Here is a 14,818-nt window from a genome sequence, read left to right as displayed (position 1 = left end):
CCATCTAATGCCATGGAGAGTTCAGAGACATTATGCTGTCATCACCTTCAATCTCTGAAAAAATGAAGGATACAAAATCTTTCAATGATCAACAGAAAATGTAAATGAAAAATGTTCCTGAAATAACAGGAAAATTTTCCATAAATAACTAGTGTTGAATGTTCTTTTCTCGCTTTTCCAAAGTTGTGTACAGTTTAAGTACAGTTGAGTGATAAGTAGGTCCTGCTGGTCTATATTCAAAAGTAAAGATTTTGCTAAATCAGGTAAGAGTTAAGGGGTCTTCAGAAAAATCTCAGCATAGTATTGAAAGAAAGCATAAATAGCCACAGCTTATTGCCATAGGAAGACATACGGCTTTATATATATATATATATATAAAATTATTTTTTGATGTAGGATGGCTTTCAGGCTAAAACTTCCTTGTCATCTAGTTACATTTATTAGTATTTCCCATTTTACACTTAGTGAAAATTCACCCTGAAGGTATTTCACTAGCTTGATACTTTTAGTAATTTCCTACTTTTCCCCATTTTGATTCATTATTCCTTTTATTTTCTTCACAATGTTAGTTTCCTATGTAACACTCTCTCCTCATCTCTTATGCATGAGTAAGAATGAGAGTTGTCTTTTAATGTATCATTTTCTGCTAGCCACCTTTGTGCTATTTGTGAGAATCTGCTGCAAAGCCAGTGCCAGTCGCCTATGACTTTTAAGCCTATGCATTTTTTGTTAAAGGGCTGTATCAAACTGTTTTAATCAAAACGAATATTATGTAAAGCTGACATTCTCTTAATGCTACCTAACTGCTGTGAGATTCATCAGATTTCTTGTTAATCAATTGACAGAAGGTTCTTACCAATATCACAGATTGTGAGTTTTATTGCCAGTAGATTTCAGAACTGGACAACATATGACATTTCATTGCAGTATCATACATAACCAAGGTACATAACAGTATGATTCCAGAGTACAGAAACTATCAGTCATATTCCTGTTACCAAAATACCTTATGCATTATGAAAAAAAAATATATATACATATATATATATATCAAAGGATTAGCTGTCCTATATCGGTTTGCCTTTCTCGGCTTCTAGTAAGCTGAGAGCTTTGCAAGAGGGCAGGCAATCAAAACTGGCAAAACTTTTTCCATATTTTCTTTCTGACTGCTTGTATAGAAATATGTAGATGTATGGCTAAAGAATTAATAAATTAAATCCATGAGAAAACAAAAGTAATTCATTCAATGAAATTCCTTCTGTTATATTTCCACCACAGCCAAGCTTTACTGCTTGGTGTCCAAGCTATATGTGAATTCCTAACTCCAAACACAACAGAAGTGTAGGGTAACACAGTCAGTTTCCTACAGTTGTCAAGCCAAGTACTAAACTCTGAGAACTGCTCCTCTTCTGTACATGAATTATTCAGACTCAGATAGCTCTCTGTACCCTGTGTATAAGAGTTAACACATGGAAGGCAGCAGAAATTTTCAAGCCAGTCTGAAAACTTGGACTGGAGTTGCAGGCCTGGGAAAGGCTGCCAGCTGGTGCTCAAAACCCCTTGGTAAAGAGATACTACACCTTCCTCAGGAAACCTGCTTCAGTAGTTACCTACGCTTTGCCTCTGCTGGCACATATTTAAAGTTTATAAATATTTAAAGATTTATTCTCACTTTCTTCTTTATATCCCCAGTTCCTTTATCCTTTCCTCATGTTGTCAGGCTTTCTAGACTTGTGATGATCACTTTCCTCTTGATTTTCCAATTGCTCTGCATCTGTCTTTCTTGATGGATGTAGAAGAGGGATGAGATACTCCAACTAAGACCTTCCTAAAGCTGAATAATTAAAAGGTTGATTACTGTCAGATAGGTGTATTCCTACATTAACCCATGTGGAATAATTGCTGGAGGTGACTTATTGAGACTAAACATTTGTCCACATCTTAAGAGAAAGTGTAGTGATGAGGAAACTTCCAGGGTGAGATGTAGCAGATATGTAAGGAATCTGTTCCATGATGGTCCCCTTGGCAACATAGTCTGCAACCTTAGGTATTGATAACACCAGGGGAGCTTGGTCTGTTGACTCTAAGAGATATAGCGTGGAGGGTGGAGCAGAATGAAGACACCACAGCCAGGCTCTGTGCTATCACTTCAGGGATGGGGAACTGAATGGTACTGTGGAACTGATAGACTTAGACTACATAGGCCAGCCCTGACTCTAACTGATAACCAAATCATGTCCTCTGGGTCAACTTTGGTCATTATAATCTCATTACAGTGCCGAAACACACCTCCATCCCAAAGGCTACCTACTTCCAAAGTGCTACCACTCTTCACTGAGCATGCAATCTGAATTTCTCTGAGCCTATACCTTTAAAAAAGGTGAGAAAAAATTATACCAATCACAACAAAGACACGTATGACTAGAGTCACGCAAGCTCCACCTAAAAGTAAGAAAATAGTATAAAAGTGGCCCAAGAGAAGGAAAATGTGGAGGAAGGTGCCATCGCAGCCAAGTTGGAAGGACATCGGTGACTTCTGGAGTAGTCAACAGGCTGAACCTCTCTTCTACCCCAACAGAGATGCCTATTGGGTGAGATTCGGACCCTCATTTATACCAAGTGCTTCCCTGGGAAACCTAACATTCTCTATAGAGCTGTTTCATAAGTTACCACATGTGTAGTTGGTTATGTTTGTCATATTCTTGGTATTTGCACGTGTTTTGCAGACAGCTTATTTATCACCAGCAATCCAAAAGTACTTGTACTCTTGTTGCTTCAATAAACTACACCAGTTATTTACTAGACTGAAAGTGTATTGTGCTATTTGTGAATCTGTGATCGTGATTAATGTGACCAAACTTATAGTGCCGATTGCACTATTTGTGTATCCATGATCATGATAATTTAATATATTGAATGTGACTGGACTTATAGTGCTAAATTGGGCATCACTCAGAATATAAACCCAGCCACCCCTAGCCCCTCTGATATCTGAGGACAAGCTGGAACACAAGAGGGTTTAGGTCTTGCCAAACTTCCTTACCCTTTAACGCAACAACCCATCTATGGGATTTGCTTTTTACTACAGCAAAATATTGCTGATTCATGTCTAAACATGACTAATTTTAAAGCCAGGGTGTTTTCTGCTGTTTAGTCTATTGTTCCTTATACTGAATGGCCAACCATTTCTGCTGAAGTATAGTATATTGAACTTGTTGTATTGTATTTTCTTTTAAATATTCTTTAATTTAACAAGGTCATTTTATATTTTAAGTCATATTTTTAAGTAGCCCCTCATCAATTGGAAGCATCTACAAATGTAATTATCACAATCTGTTCTTTCATCTTGCTTATTAATGAAACACTAACCTCTGCAGAATCTCACACATTCTTTCCTTCTGATGCTGAGACTTTGATACATGCACTCTTATAAAGGGTTTTCCAGTCACTGGGTACATGCTGCAGTGTTTTCATCTAAATATTTCCACAGAATACTTATAAGATTTACCAGATGTTATTTGATTTTAGTGGTCTAGATTGAACATTACACATTTAATTGTTATTCTTCTAGATGTTCAGACTTCACTTGTTCCAGTATTTTTCTAGAGGTCAAAATTAATCTGATTAAACCTATAATGCCCTGAACTCCCACTTTTTTTTTCATCCTGAAAACATTCCACTCTATTTTATTTTATTTTTATTTTATTTTTTTCAATATGTTCCTGAATGTTTACAGACAATGCTATGATTACTGAGATTTCATTAGACATTTCTTTTAGTAACCTGTAATGTGCACACCTATAATGAATCGGAATACCTTACTCTCTTTATTTCATTATTTGAAAAACAACACTAACTGTTCAAATTATGACTGCACACTCCTACATTTTCCTCATAGTTCCTATGATATTTTTCTAAATATTTAAGGTGTTTAGTAGACAAATAATCATTCTTCTCTTACTTTGATGCTGTGTTTTTTGTTGTTGTTGTTGTTTTTAATATCACTTGTGTCCATATTACCTCTGTTGATACTTACTGTTAGGCTATTATTAATATCTTTTCTTTCCATTTTTTTCCCTTTTAAATCTGGAAATTAAAAAGCCAAGGACATGCACATGGACGTGCAGTTGTCTTCTTGCCACATTGAGATTAATGTGTTGTCTTCTTCTCAGCCCCTCAGTGAACGTGTTTCTGCAGTTACAGCACTTATGCTCATTCACAATCCCAACTGCATAGACAGCCATTCATCCTTTATCTAGAGATACACATCCCAGCAAGAGCCCTTATTTATCCTTAGTCTTTTGCTTCCATGTCAGACCCTCTCGTATCTCATCTACCTGCATAGATTCATTGTCAGCAGTACAATGTCATTGTCAGCAGTATCATTACTATTTACATGAATGACCAGAGTGATTTAATCAGGGGTCTTTACTGACCATCAAGGGTTTGTTTTTATTGTCAGGGCATATCCTTCTCATGGGGTATTCAATGCTTCCCAATATAGTTCTGTGATATCTCTCTTCATCAGGAGGCCACTGCATGATAGCTCTCTAAAACACCACATTTACATTGATAAAACTTGTATATAAGGACATTATTATTCCTATGCTATGGTTTTATGCTGTACTTTCTTATGAAACAAGAAAGAAACAACATCTTAAATTGCTTTAAAAATATCTAATTTCCATAGAGATTTTCTACAATATGGTTTGCTTGCAGGATGCAATTCTCATCCCCAGATTGATAGAAAGTCAGTAGAAAATATCATTTTAATTTCTCAACTCTTTAAGTATTTTGCATAATCAGACTGCTGGCTAAGAACATCCTCTTCAGCCCTACTTTGGAGAGAGGTAATGATGACAGTCTTACAGTCATGTTCAGCCTTTCACCTAGGAGGATGAAAATAAATAAATGTGGAGAACATAGTTTTAAAAGTATTTGCATTTTAGTATAATTTTATCTGCTTCAATGATATGAACAGTGACAACTATTTAAGAATCTTACTCCAGGAATAAATAAAATACTATATAGAGAGACACAGGAATTCTGTATTTTGGTGAATCAAAATGTAAAATTTAAAACAGCTGGTGTCACATTATCAAGGATATTCTAAGAGTATTGAGTTAATTTTATAAATGTTAAATGTAAACTTTTCTTCACTTGCATGAATCTAAGTCTGCATGGGAGCTGTTAAGTAAAGAAAACAAAGTACTGAAAAACTAGTAAAAAACTATACTGAAATATCACATACAAACAATTTAGGAATAGCCATGTAGATTATCTGACTATTGCCCTGACCTTGGAGGGAGACACCATTAGAGAATCCATAGATAAGAAACAGTAATGAGAAGAAATCTATCCCCTGGGACTTGGCACTTTCTGGGGCATCCTTGCAAAGGATGAGTGACTACTAAATAATGGAGACAAATATAAAAAGCAGCTGTCATTTCAAGGTAGGTTTTGGTTTTTTACATGTATTAAAAAAAATAGTATTTTGCTTAAGGAAAACTCACTGAATAACCCTTTCTTGTCCCTGAAAAAAAATAATAAATAAAATAAAAAGAGAGAGAGAACAACAAAGCACATACAAAGTAACAGGTGACTCTCCTCTTTCACTCTCACCCTGTTAGTAAGATGATCAAAGTGATTTTAGGAACCTGTAGGAATCAGTGCTTTACAAGAGAAAAATAAATAAATAAAAAATAAATAAATAAAAACATTGATTATATCTTGAGAAAGAAAAAGCAAGATCATGAAGAGCTAGTTTATCAGAGAGAAGGGCAGTCTAAATTTGAGTTGAGAGATGGAGCACAGCTGATCAAACTACCCTAGGTAACCCACAAAATGTCACAAGAACTTTGATGCTAGAGGTCAGCTGAAATCATCAGAAATTTAATAGAAAGAGAAACCTGTTCAATATCACAGCACACCCTACCACATTTAAACAAGCAAACAAACAAACAAAAATATAAATCCATTATGTCAGTGATGCCATGGAAAGAGAGGATATTTAGACTTTGCTGCCAATATTTTATGGAGCATCTGATTAAACACCATAATATAACAACAATAGGTATGAAGGATGAAAAAAATACTTGCTGTTTCCTTGGGAAGTAGATATGTTCCCCAAGTAGAATGAGGGCAGCATGGGACACTGATCGCCCTTGATGCTGTGCTGGTGACTAGTCTTAATTGGTTCAGAAAAAAATACCACATCTTTTATCTAAAAGCAGAAAAGGGAGAATAATCATATACCAGAAGCAAACGTAATTGGATCTTAAACATAGAATAGGCAAACAGGTTGTGTTTTAATTCACATCTAACCCATGACATTTATAGGTCCTTTATTTCCATTACAAAATTGTAGCAACTCTTATCGTGATTACTATACCAGTGGCTTTTCTCAATGTCTCTCCATGCCCCATGCTCTGTACGATAACCTTTTTATGTCATGCCCTTTCATTTGGTCTGCTGACAGAGAAATTCCAACAGCTTCCTGCTGAGGACTTTCTATAAAGGAACAACAGTTGCTTTGCTGGGGAAAAAAGACCTGTTTAGAGAGGTATGTTCTCATAAACCATCTCAAGAACAGCAGAAGACAGGGGGGGAAAAGACTAAACAAGTTTTCAGGTTTCTTTATGAATCATATGCTATGTTATAATTTACAAATATTCCTGATATCTCATCTTTGCCTACACATTTTTACAAAACCAATGCATTTCAGTGAAACAGGTTTACTTTTTTCCTCAGGATGCTATCTGGACTCCCTGTCTAGTATCAATGGCTGGAATATTATCTCCAGTTTTGTTTTCTTACACAAAACTCTCAGAATTCAACTTAAAATATGAAAAGTAGAACTGTCATAGTTTCATAACTTAAATTCCTTATATCTGGAGTTATCACTCACCACATATTAACCTCAAGGAAAAGCTTTCCTCAGTCCACGGTTAATGCATTTAAAAGCTATTTTAATAGGAAACTTGGAAGCCTCTTAGCAAGAGGACTAACCTCTAGGAAAGTACAAATTATAATTAAGGTATTAGCATTAGGAGCTGTTATACCGTAACATAAAGAATTTTATCTTTCCTAAAGTTATTTTAAAATCTTAATATATATTTAGTTTTACTACAACATTGAACTTTAGCTAAGACTTCAAAATATTTAGAAAATAAAAGTATCATACATACAATTTAGAACAGGTACACAATGAATCCATGCTGGACACAGGGCAAATCACTCTGCTCTTTAGTTGTTGTTGTGTGGTAAGGTGAACCTGCTTTTTCACAGATGTTCTGGTATTGTTAGCTTGGAATACAAGAAATTTGGAAAGAAAGGAGTTTATCAGATTTTTTTTTCCTGCGAATAATATTGAAATACCCCTGAGGCATTTAAAACGTATGTGCCAGACATACTCACTGAACTGTTAATAACTTAGCAGGTATACTGTTTTAGAAGATAGACTTGCTTCAAAGCAGAAATTCTGACTGAACATTGAGTAGAAAAATATATGAACTGAGTAGAGGAACATTTCTGAGCTAAAGTAATTTCTTCCCACTCTCCACCAAATACAATCAAAAGCTTATTAAAAATGTTAAAAAAACAGCAACTTGAAGGGATTTAACATCTGAGGCTATAATATAGGTTTTTGTGATTTTTTTTTTTTTGTCACAAAGAGCATGTGGAAAGTGGTGGTCCCACACCAAATTTGCAGAGGAAGATGTGGAACATAAGACATGAAGCTCACCCTCTCTGTCAAAGTTCAAAATGGGAAGGGTAACAGTTGACAAAGTAAATGAAAGAAACACGGTGTCCTAAAGACTCTGGCCCTGATTGTGGTTCTGGTGGTGTGCTCTGTAACCAGTATGCCACATACATTTAGATTATACGATTTAGATACAAAACCTTTCACTGCTGAACACCAAATAATCTGTGCAGAAGACCCTATAAAAGCTGAGTGGTTTGATAGCCATTTGAGAAGGCAAGAATACACATTCTGGAAACTTACAACAGAAAATTTTGTAATTAAAGAGGAAGAGTGTGACAGACCATATTTCTCCAAGAAATTTTGCTCACAAATGCTCACTTCTCATTTTCTCTAGGTAAAAACAAAGCAGACTTAAGACAATTCTTACATCTTAGGATCATCTCTCTTCTTCTTCCCTCCACCAGCAGGGAATTTGTTTGTTATTTCTTAAGCTTCTGTTTCCATTTTTCAGGTAGTGAGCCTGGAACATATATATATATATATATGTAAATAAATTTCAGTATCTACATAAAAGCATAGGAAGAATGATGTGTGTTTAAAATCTGAAAAGCTGTGTATAACAAGCATTAGAGCTCAGATATTTAGTGGATGTCTGGATGTCTTCCAGTTTTGTGCAGTAGTTTTTAGCATTGTCTGGCTCTCTCTATTCTTTCCAGTAGATTTTTATGCTGAGTCTTTTTTAAAGAAAACATGGATTTCAGGTAAGCATAAATGCCATTATGTATGATGTAAGTTGTATATACTGATAAGTTACAGTCATGTGAAAATATTATATAAGCTTAATTTAGTATAATTATGGAAATTATCTTTTTTCCATCTGCAAAGTGTAGCTTTTAACTGAGGACATATTAAACACATAATTCCAAACCATTAAAAAAGTGGGAATAGCTAGTAAAATATTTTTTCTAGCAGGAGAATGTGCAAAACAATAGAAGTTCATATCTCTAAATATCCTGGCGAATATTTATCTGTCTTTCCTGTGTTTAAGTTCAAGTACATTCACTTTTTGATTTCAGCACTGAACTGAATTGGTCCTGTGCAAGGTGGTCTACACAACTTACACTACCATAGTCTTTTGTGTGTGCATTTATATATAAAGCTTTTCTATTTTATCTTTTAGCTCTTTAAAGCCTGATCAGGATAATTTGATATACTGAATATTTTATCTAAAAATCTCTTAAACAACTGTGGAGCACATAGACAAAAGAGGAGCTGGAGGTGCTGGATCAATACACGAGACAAATGTGTCTTGGAAATGGATATTGATTCCATTACACAAACATGCTGCAAGTGAAAGGCAAAGGCTTTTCTTCCTGATATATGTAGATTATTATGAGTAAGCTTTCCAGAAAGAATAGTTAAGCCTCAAGGCAGAAATGTGTGGCTGCTGCTCTAGACAGGGTTGTGATAGAAGTGAGCTGGTAGCAGCTGAGCAGAGGCACCCCTGAATGTGTTGTGGAGGATTTGGAACATGTATATGCACCTCTGTATTTTACTATGACCCTTAAAACTGCTCTGAAAATGAAGTAACCAGCTATGGGCAGAGAGGAAGTCTATCCCCAACAGCTTTGAAGCTGGGAAAGGCTCAAGAGTTCAGTGCCAGCAACAGACAGGAGGCTGGGCTCAGAGTGAGGACAGCTGAGGACTGGGCACACGGAGCGTCTCCTCCCCACACCTCTGCGCCTGTCCCTCTGGCACCCACACAGGCATCACCAGGCATCTGGTTGAAACCATCAGGACCCATCTGCTGCAACCCAAAGAAAAGGCATTTTGTTTGCCCACAGGCTTTTCCATTTGCTTTTGAAGGTCTGCTGGCAGCCTGGGAAGCATGAGAAACCTCTCTCAACTCAAAATATGACAGCTTCTCAGTGCACAAGAAGTCAACGTTGTTTCAAAATATTATATGAAGGTGAAAAAAAGGCAGGTTACATATTAGAAAACACATCTGTATACTTATATTTGTCCATGTATATACATATATGTACACATATAAAACTGTTTTACAATTTTTACACCCCTGGCTTAACTGGATATGACAAAGCTTCCAGCACATCCACCAGGTGAGTCAGACTACATAATAATCCAAATTACTTAGCACGATTTCATTCTCTGTGTGTCAGTGCACCCCTCTGGATGGAGCCCCTACCGAGGTACTTAGTCAGACACCTTCCTGTGGGAAAATCTTACTTCTCTTCCAAAATAGTATGTTACTCTGTAATTTCTTAGCATATTTTGTGCTACCTGTGTATGTCTGTTGAGTCAATTTAAAGGAATGCATGCAATGGCAAAATAACTCTTCTTGTTAAAAAGAAATTAGTTTCTCCCTTTTTTCATTAAAATCTGTAGAGAACAATGTAAAGCAATATTTAAAATTGCATGATACATTGAGGTCAACAGGATACTGGATAATTCTGGCAATATTACAAGAAGCAAAACCAAGGAATCAGAAAAAAAAGAAAAAAGAAGAAACAATAAAGATCAATAACGGTTAATGTACATTTTACCTTCATTTTAAGGTAGACAGGCAGATACATCTAAACACAGAAGTGCTTAGATGCCGTTTCAGGCACAGCCGTTTGCTGCCTCTAAAGACACCTGAGGAAAAAAAAAAAAAAAGATTCCTAAAAAAAAAAGGGTTGGGGGAGGGGGGTAAGCAGCTTGTCGGTTTACAGCTTTTACCACCCAGATCTTAATGTGGGATCAGCTCTCTTTCCTGCCTGCCCAGAGACTGGGTCTGGCCTGCAAGAAAGGTCTATGAAATGCATACTATATCTCACAGCCAAGGAATAACAGATTACAGGGACTAACACCAAGGTATTAAAAAAATATAAATTAGAAAAATCAAGATAAAGTAAAATTAACCCACTTTCTTCACCTCTTTCCTGATAATTAGAGATATTAGCACTTAATTAGAACTATTAGCACTTAATTAGCACAGATTATGCCTCCCCGGGAAATTGATGATGAACCCTCCTACTTCCTCCATTATTCCCTGCAAAACTCAGAGCCAACCAAAAGAGCTTATTCTAAGGGAGTGTAGGAGCACGCTTTGCATGTTCTCTGTCTCTCTTTCCTTCCCTGTTTCTTCCCCAATACACTAGCAATGCTTGTCTTCCTTTCTGAACTTCTGACTTATTTTATTGCCTGGAAAGCTATGTATTGTAAATTACCAGTCCCTTCAAGGTTGATTTCTTGGGATGATGCTGAAAATATGTCATCATTAAAGAGTTACATTCCAACACCAAATATCTCAACTATGTTTGTAAACAGGCCTCGAGTTGCATGAGATACTTTCCCTTCCTCCAGCAAAACAAACATCTAATGTCTGTACTTTACTTTCTTTTTTCCCCATCTTTCTCATTTTAAAATAAACTTCAGTCAGATTTGCTTGCCATTGACATAACTAAGTGTTATTAATACAGAAATGCTCCCTTGGTTCATTTCCAGCATCTATGCTTTAGAAAACAGAACAAAAACAAATAAACCAAACTAAACCAACAAGCCAAACCAAAACAAAAAAGGCCCTCAGAGGAACTAACAAATGGATCTTGTGCTGATGATGTCATCCACAGACTGCTTCAGGCTGATCTCCTGATCCAGAAAGAAAGCAATCCACATTTTATCATTTTATTTGCACTCTTACAATCAATGGATGATATCAATTACTGTGTTTTGTTTTTTTTTCTTCCAGTCATAGCAGAGGAATGGACAAAAACAAAAAATACAGCTTGTTGAAATGGGAGTTATATTAAGAAAAAAATTAAAATGAACCTCCTGGGCCTGACTTCTAACTTTATCTTGCATTTTGTTTAGTGTTCAGCTCAGGATACGCAGGGGAGAGTAATTTTGCCCTAGCTGTGAATAATACAGATGCAGGTGAGGACTGAGATGCATCACTGCTAATACTCTCCATTATTGCTACTGGTGCCAATTACAGTGGGTAGTGGGCAGCATGGGGTGCTGACCTGCTGGGTCCCAAAGAGATGAAGTGGCTAAGGGGAGATGTGAAACCCTGGAATGGGCAGGATCCCTTCCTGCTGCCACAACTGGCACTGGTGGGACAGTGGTGCTGTGTCCTTCCAGCCCTTCCTGCTGCCCCCAGCCCAGGATGCTCTGGGGCTGTGCAAAGTGATGAAAGTCCCCATGCCACACTATTGATTAATTATACTAAAATATAAACGTAAATTTTAATAAACATACATAAGAGAGGATACAGAATTCAGCTGGTCTCTTTAAAATGCTTAGACATGTTCACATATTCAGGAAACAAGTTACAATCTGCTGTATGAAGTGTTCTTTTTTCTAGAGCAAAAAAAAAAGATATTTATGGAGTGAAACAAATTTTTTTTTCCCAAATGTCAATGAGTATACTTGTCTGAACTGGTGTTCGTTTCAAGCTTTCTTGTCTTCACAGAGAAAATAGAAAATCCCTGCCTTTCATATGCTTCTGATGGTATTTTCTGTCTCTTCGTATTTTTAAGCAAAATAGAATTTGGAGGTGGAGGAATGTCATGTGTCTGCTGAGAGGCAAGAATATTAGTGAAAATGGAAAACCTCTAAAAAATCTTTAGAGCTCGTAATAATAAGACCTTTCCCCAGAGATCCCCAAAAGACACCATCAGTTATTCATCTAGAAGTCTAGTAGAACAAAAGAACATAATTTCACACCAAAGTGAAATAACAACTGAGTTTTGTATTGGACTCTGCACTGCAGAGGTTCTACTAAAAAATATTTCAGGTATTAGATAAGGGAATAAGATAAAGACATAAGGGGAAAAGTATTTTTTGAGCTTTCAGGAAACCTCTTTTCAAGGACATAGCAGAGCTGTCTGCAAATACAGTGGTATTTTTCTTTAACATATATCTATTTTATCTAGAAGAACTTTCTTACTCTAGTCTGCAATTGTTCTTCCTCTATTCTTCCAGATAAACAATTAACAAACTAAATCTCTCAGCAATGTAATTTTCCATAAGTTAACAGAAGCTGCAGATGACTTAAATAAGGGGAGGAAAATGTTCTAATAAATACACATACAGAGAATCTGCTATTTTAAATTGTTTTTCTGTATAAAGAAGAACATTTCTTAGTGCTACATTTGGGATAGCACTTCCATAGGTGTATATTTAGCCATTTAGCTGTGGCACCATGAGTTTCAGTGTCATGTTCCTTGATGTAATAAGTTTTTTTCTCTCTGTTTTCCAATGCTGCTTGATATTTTCCAGCACCCAAACTAACTTATTGACAATCAATACGTTTCCCTCTGTTACATTACTGTCTGCAATATCAGCATGCTCTAAAACTGAAAAGTTAAGGTGAGGAGACTATGTGTTTGAAGAGCCAGGTTTTTCACACAGGAAAACATTTTCCGTCTATTAAGGACATGAGTGTATTGACTGAGCTGTGGTTAGATGATGCACAATGACCTGTAGAGTCTGATGGTGAGGACAAGTAAGACAGGCCACCCAGAAAATCAATGAAACATTTATTTATTTTAAAATCCCAAATGACTGGCATTGAAAGTAACTTGCAGTATTTAAGATGGGAGAAAATACAGTAGGAAAGGACAAAGGCTCTGAGCTAAAAATTCTTCATATGTGCTCAGCTTCTCATGCAAAATTGTCCATTAAACTCCAGTTGGAACATGTATGCATGTCATATTAAAATATGAATATAAAATAAGTATAATATCCTTACAGACCTAAAGAATATTTTCATGTATCTATAGATGCCAAACCAAGAGAGATCCTAGAAATATGTTTCACTTCTGATACTTTAGGATATGGAGGTTTTAATTAATTACTTATTAATATTAATATGGTTGTAACCTTCCGAAATTAAAAAAAAAAAAAAAAGTACCCTTTGGGAAATTTTATCACTTATGGACGTGTTCTAGGGAAACAACTTTCCTTTTGGGATGCACGCAAAGGTTAAATTTTTCAATACTGTTCTGCAGTTTCTTCAAAGGACCTGCCAAGTTTACTAAGCACAGCAGTTCAGACTCCTCTAAACTAAAAGGATAGGAAAATAGCCCAGAAATTTGTAACTCAGAAGCTAAAATATAGCTGTGCCTGTGACCTCTCTCATTACTTCATTTACCAGTTGTGTATACTTGTGAGAGAACAGTTCCCAAAGATCACATATTTTAACAGTTGCGTAAAAGGAGTTGGTTTTGTTCCAAACCCAAGAGATGCAATGGAGCAGCATAGTCTGCATTTATCATTTATTTTAGCTGGTGATGAGAGATCCACAAGACTAACAGAATCAGAAATTACCTTCCTCCTCTCCTTTCTTTCTCAGCCACTGTGGACAAGACTTGCATGAGCATTACAGTCATGGCCTCAGACAGCTTGATCCTTGCCACTTGGCTTGCCCTGTGAACTCAGATTCTTACACATTGTTCTGAGTATCATAATTCTTTTTGTGTAAAAGCTGGCTTTTTGTTGTGGTTGTTGTTTGTTTGTGTTTTTTGTTTGTTTGTTTATTTTGTAAACACCCATGCCCCCCTCCCATGAAATCTCTTATTTTGGACTTTGCCTCATTTCTGGATTATTTAAACCCTTTTCTGGCAAAGAAGGCTGAAAACCTGCCATTCTCAGATCTACTCAAGATACTAGTGAGGAGATCATAACTCTGGCCACAAGAGTTTTTCACCTTTTTCCACCAGCCAACCTTCCTCCACAGCTTCAAAATCTAGCTGTGGCCAAACCACTCTTCCTTCATTCTGCAGGGCAACGTCTGTCTGCCTGCACTTCTTATGACACTTCCAGAATGACAGCAACATTAGAGGGGATTTTTAGATAGCATCAGGCTGTAGATCCTAAAAAATAAATTCTTTCCTGTTGTAAATAAAAATCCTATCCCATGTATCCAGAGAAAATTAAGCAAGTATTATGATCCCCATTTTAGAGCAGTGAACCTCATCCACACAGATATGTGTGAGATAACTAGAGAGCCTTTTCACTTATCTGCCTACTATATTTACTTAATACATCTTGTTACTGATTTTCTGAAGTTTTGGGCAAATTTAGATCTCCTGAAAACACTGGGGAAGG

General features: G+C 36.3%; 1 long non-coding RNA gene across 4 annotated transcripts; it reads right to left on the bottom strand.

Annotated features, from left to right (window-relative positions):
* Positions 1–300: 300 nt before the first annotated feature.
* Positions 301–11,929, bottom strand: LOC308192333. 4 transcript variants are annotated; one of them, XR_013948726.1, is made up of 7 exons: positions 10,445–11,929; positions 10,270–10,360; positions 8,133–8,225; positions 7,188–7,305; positions 6,096–6,223; positions 5,299–5,410; positions 302–4,889 (listed from the first exon to the last, which is right to left on the bottom strand). It is a non-coding gene; the product is annotated as an uncharacterized lncRNA (long non-coding RNA). The 4 variants fall into 4 exon arrangements; XR_013948727.1 differs by having other exon boundaries at positions 6,100–6,223; positions 10,445–11,928; XR_013948728.1 differs by lacking the exon at positions 5,299–5,410 and having other exon boundaries at positions 301–4,889; positions 10,445–11,926.
* Positions 11,930–14,818: the final 2,889 nt, after the last annotated feature.

The sequence above is a fragment of the Anser brachyrhynchus genome (assembly GCF_964034855.1).
Source record: "Anser brachyrhynchus genome assembly, chromosome: 3".
In the NCBI taxonomy this organism is placed as follows: domain Eukaryota; kingdom Metazoa; phylum Chordata; class Aves; order Anseriformes; family Anatidae; genus Anser; species Anser brachyrhynchus.
The sequence above is the reverse complement of the archived record's forward strand: the minus strand, read 5'-3'. Positions and strand labels throughout refer to the sequence as shown.